Below are 6000 nucleotides of genomic sequence, written 5' to 3' on the forward strand. Positions count from 1 at the left end.
GAATAAAGATTTAACTGCAGGTGATCTATTGTTTTTGTTGCTGACCTATGCCTGACTCCAACCCTGAGACCCAGTGTGGTGTAGTGGTTAAGAGCGGTGGACTCGTAATCTGGTGAACCGGGTTCGCGTCTCAGCTCCTCCACCTGCAGCTGCTGGGTGACCTTGGGCCAGTCACACTTCTCTGAAGTCTCTCAGCCCCACTCACCTCACAGAGTGTTTGTTGTGGGGGAGGAAGGGAAAGGAGATTGTTAGCCGCTTTGAGACTCCTTAGGGTAGTGACAAAGCAGGATATCAAATCCAAACTCTTCTTCTTCTGACATGTGGTCTGACTCGGTATAAGGCAGCTTCCAGTCCTTCTTCATTTCCCCCCAACATTAATTTATGCAGCAATCTCATTCCAACAGAGCTTCCTAGTAGTGCACTTCTGATCACAGTCTTGGACAACAAGGATTCCCTTTAAAATTGCAGATGCCTGTTACCTTAACTGGTTTTCTAGTCCTGGACCAATGCCCTGATGCAGGATGTATTATCTGCATAGCTTAAAAGTGTACCTGCCATTAATAGCTCGCTTGACTCTGTTGGACTATAGCCAGTTTGTTCCTCCAGATTTTACAGGGGGGGAGGGAGAGTGGAGCCAACGTTTCCCCCTAGGGCAGATGTACAGGAACGGTGTCGGAAAGTAGTCTGATAATCTGACACTAAATTCCTATTGAAATCAAGACTAATTTGTTCTGAAAACTAATGGGGCCAGTCGGTGACAGAAGTAGGTTACTCTGCGAATGAGCTGCTGTTGAGGGAGATGACATGATGGGAGTTTGAGGCAGACCTCTTTCCATTTTGTAAACTGACGCTTCCAGAAAAAAGCAGGTCATGGCGGGGAAGGCTGACAGTGACAAAGCATCTGTAAACACTTCTGGGACGGCAAGGCTTGGAGGACTATCCACGTTAAGACAGACTTCCTCCCACAAATTCCACAAGCAGGAAAAAGAGATGTGATCTTTCCTTCATAGTAATGGCCGACCTGGTTCCCTCCAGATGTTTTGGAGCATAATTCCCATCAGTTGCAGCCAGCACAGTTATGCTAACTGAGGCTAATGGGAGTTATGGTCCAAAACATCTGGAGGGAACCAGGATGACAACAGATCTTCTGTTTTAATGGACGCAATGAGTTGTTGGCCAATACAACCAAACCAGCCAGTTTTGGATACTTCTAAGACTCTTCACTATTTCCCTGTGGCAATACATGATCAAGGAGTTGGCCAGAATTCAGGGCCAAAGGACACAGATGCACACCAGGGTTTAGGAAAACCTTGTTGCTTAACAGGAAGTCTCCCTGTCCTGATTGGATGGACAATCTGGGCTCTGAAGAGATGAAGCTTCCTTGGGAGCTGCTACAGCATGCAGTTCAATGACTCACCACATGGGGCAGCCACACATGAAGGGTCCCAATCCAAGCTCTGGCAGCTCCTGACACCCCCAAACTTCTCTCACCTATTGCATCACCACCAACCTTTTTTTCCAAATTATTTTAAATTATTTTAATGATTGTAGTAAACTCCTATAGTATAATTACAAGATACAGTAATATTTCAAGAATCCAAACATGGCCAGTGTACATAAACATTAAAACATCAACACAATATTAATGAACAAAAATCAAAATATAACAAGGTCTGGGAAGTAAGAACCGGAAGATATTCATCAAGCTAAAACAATAACAGTAAATCTGAAAAACCTAGGTGAATAAAAATGCCGTAATCTGGTGCTGGAAAGAGTACAATGTTGGCGCCAGTCTTGCATCCTTCAACATGGTAGTTTGAAGCCAGAGTGCTTGGGTCTCCTGCTGCTTGGCTCCATTCTTTTTCCCTTGCTCCCCCTTATTCCTGGAACAAACTCCCTGAAAACCTTCAAGCTGTTATCTCAAATCTCAGGTCTTCTGCCGAGGCTTCAGAATACGTTTCCTACTGAAACTCATCCTGAGCTGAATGCAAATTCCCCTGTTTACCCTCCCTTCCATTTGTCACCCTGTGTCAAATTTCAGCTCGCAAGCTGCTAGGGACAGGGGCGAGGAAGATAATCATAAGTTTGCGCAAAATCTGGGAGCAAACAAGGAGCTCTCTATACTTAAGGAGGGACATCACATGCTCACGGCCAGTGCTTTTCTGGAATCTGTCCAATTCCTTCCCCTGTGAAAAAGACTTCCATTTTGCTGTCTTTTTCTTGGAGCACATTAGAATTTCTTTAGCAGTTCTGTGCATGTGGGCCTTTCAGCTTATCATTGCAAGGAAGCTGTGGGCGGTGTATTATGTGTGTGTTTCAATATGATTAAGAGGAGTACATCAGCTTGACATTCTGGCTTCCTAAACCATGGTCTAGGGCAGGGTTGAGGAAACACTTTCAGCTCGAGGACCTTCCTGGAGTCACCTGCTAGTGGTGCGCATGGCTAGAGGCAAAAGTGGGGTAGGTAATGAATGTGACATTCCAAAATTCAGAGGCCTCTCTCACCCACACCCACACACACTATCATCACCAAAATTCATGACCACATGCTAGCCAGGCAAAACAGTTGAGGAAACTGAGGATGCTCAGTTAATGGTGTGACCTATGGGATATTCCAAGGGCTGGATAGAGAGACCCATTCGGTTTCTGGGCAAAACGTTCCTCTACACCTGGTTTAGGAACTCAGGACTGTTACATCCAAACAGGCCCTCAGTCTTTCCCTGGAGGTGCCAGGGATAGAAGCTGGTCCTTTGCATGCTAAGCAGAAGCTGTACCACTGAGCTACAGTTCTCCCACCAAGGGCTATGGCTCTAGTCCTGCAGCCTATTTTCAGCTGGAGATGTGTTTCCGTTGGCACAAGTGTTTATGTCTGTCGAAACCAAGCTTGGAGATTTATATGAACGTGATGGGTTCGTATTTCAGTCTGTCAAATGTCAATAGGCAAAGCAAAATGTTTTATGCCGTAGTTACGGGTTCCAGCAATTAAAGCATTTGACGAAAGTGTTTTTATTAGAATATCCATCAATATTTGTCCCAATTATTCTGCCGTTAAGCATTAAGAATAATTGAAGCAAATGGTGCCCAATAGAAGGGATACATCTGCTCTGATAAATTTTAGCCAAGAAGCATTGGGTCTCCTTTTTCTCAAGCAATATATTTCAGTATTACTCTCTATAGCTAATAGAGTGAAGCTTCTGGAGTTTATTATGACATACAAATTAGGCTGCTGGAAACTGGTAACAAATTATCTCTCGTAAAAAGAAAAAGGAATAGAAACCAGACTGGTTTCATGGAACCAATTCTGTTAGGAATCGAGCGACAATAAATAAGAACATTTTTTAAAAAAAAGAAACCAAGGAGTTACGATACCTCATTATGGGGAAAGGGGTGGGCAGGGGGTGGGGTGATGCCGCAGGCCTATCCAAATATTTATTGCAATGACTAGCTCTGTGGGACCTCCAACCAGTAGGTGGCGATATACTATTCTCTTATTGGGTTTAATCACTAGCCCATAAATGCACAGTAAAAGTGCAACCTTGGTGGAAGATGCCTGTGCTGTTTGCAGTGTTCATTTTGCTATTGCAAGTGGGAGTGGGTGGGATCACAAGGAACCTCAATCCGCCACTAATTCTTGCACTTCTGTGCCTATTAAACAGCTGCCCAGAGTGGCTGGAAAAACCCAGCCAGATGGGCGGGGTATAAATAATAGATGATGATGATGATGTCAGTCCTCATGTAATTGTCCATGGTCTGTACCAGGTCTACATTAAACTTCTGGTCTGGCCACTCTTGTACACGGCTGCTCTTTTTGTGAACCAACAGCTATACTTCTACAGTGTTGTTCCCCTAAGGTGTCTGCAATGGTGAAAGGTGATCAGTTGGTTTCTTTGAGATGCAGCGCTCAGCGGCTCTACAGAACAATTTTGTTATATAGTAATAATTTTATTATTTATACCCCACCCAAATGGCTGGGTTGGCCCAGTCACATACACTCACACAGAAGCATCAGCTTCTACAAAGAGTGCTTCACTGTGCAATGGTACCTCAGGTTAAATACTTAATTCGTTCCGGAGGTCTGTACTTAACCTGAAACTGTTCTTAACCTGAAGCACCACTTTAGCTAACGGGGCCTCCTGCTGCCGCTGCGCCGCCGGAGCACGATTTCTGTTCTCATCCTGAAGCAAAGTTCTTAACCCGAAGCACTATTTCTGGGTTAGCGGAGTCTGTAACCTAAAGCGTATGTAACCTGAAGCGTATGTCAGATGGGAGGCATATAAATAATAAAACTAAAATTGAATTCTGTAGAGAAGGGCCGTTGCTCAGTGATATAGCATCACTTTGGCATGCAGAAGGCCTCAGATTTAATCCATGTCATCCCCCATCTGAAACTTGGAAGGCTGCTGTGAGTCTAGACCAGCCTTTCTCAACCTTGGGTCCCTGCTGTTGTTGGACTACAATTCCCATCATCCCTGGCCACCGGTCCTGCTAGCTAGGGATGATGGGAATTGTAGTCCAACAACACCTGGGGACCCAAGGCTAGTCTAGACCAGTGTTTCCCAACCTTGTGCCTCCAGATGTTTTTGGCCTACAACTCCCATCATCCCTAGCTAGCAAGACCAGTGGTCAGGGATGATGGGAATTGTAGTTCAAAAACAGCTGGAGGCACAAGGTTGGGAAACACTGGTCTAGACAATACTAAGCTGGATAGACCAAAGGTCTTATTCTGTTTAAGGCAGCTTTCTATGTTCATGGTAAGAGCTGCTAACTCAGAGACTGGGGACCTGCCTTCTTCCAGATGTTGCTGGACTACAGCACCCATCATCCCTGACTATTGGCCAAGCTGGCTTGGGCTAATGGGACTTGGAGTCCAACAACATCTGAAGGACCCCAAGTTCCTCATCCCTGTGCTAGCTGAACAAACACCCCCCCCCCTCCTCACAATCCTGCAGCAATTTTTGTGGAGGCTGTTGTGATGTGTGGACCAGCCTACAGGATCCCTGGAGAGAAGAGACAGGCGTCTCCGTAAGTCTTCTCCGTTTCTTCACTCTCCAAGGAGGAAGCCTGCCAAGCAGAGGGTAAATGTGTATAAAAGAACGTAGCTTGCATATTTTGTTTCGATTTCGATGACCTGTGGTTAGAACCGCTTTGTTTGGATTGCTTCTCTCCACAGAATATGCAACTCTGTGTTCTGTGACATTTGTTTCTTTGGCCACTCATTGTAATAGGATGGGACTTGTAAAGCAGGATTGGAACTCATTAAAAGAAATGTTGAGTGTTGTTGCAACATCCCAGGGGAATATAGGGCAGGAAACATGGGCTGACTGGGCCAGATAACGGAAAGAACAGGCAAGAGGAGCTTGTGCATTAGCTGCATAAGCATTTTGAAGAAGCCATGAATTTTTTACAGGATATTGTAAGTTCCCTGGAAGGAAAGGTGGTAACTTGATATGAATCCTGGATGCTCTCAAATATTCAGTGTTCACTAAGAATATATTCCCTTTCATCCATTTTTTTGGAGGGTAGATTCATATCTCCAGTGTGCCTCAGTAATGTTGGAGACATTGTAGAATTTAAAAACAAACACAGTCATTGCATGACCACAGGAGGAGCTAAAAAAATTTGTGGTAGTTTTCACTTTGAAAAGCTTCCTAGAATCATTTGTCCTCTTTTTGATGTAATCCACAACTTATTTAGATGCCCCTGAAAACTATGTTCGCATTTTAACCATCTCTCTGAGCTTTTTTTTTTTTTAAAAAAAAACAAAACCCAAAACGAAGCGTCATCTCCAATACTAACAAAAATTAGGCAACTGCCAGGTGGTAGAAATTCCCATGGACCATCATGATCCCTAAACTAAACCATGGATAGGGGTTATGTCCAAATGAAGCCATGGGGCAGGACGGCCAGTGTGATTCCCTCCAGATACTGTGGGACTACAAGTATCATCCTTGACCAATGGCCATGCTGGCTGGGGTTCATGGAAGTTGGAGTCCAACATTA

Source organism: Podarcis melisellensis (genome assembly GCF_964234715.1).
Source record: "Podarcis melisellensis genome assembly, chromosome: 2".
Taxonomy (NCBI): domain Eukaryota; kingdom Metazoa; phylum Chordata; class Lepidosauria; order Squamata; family Lacertidae; genus Podarcis; species Podarcis melisellensis.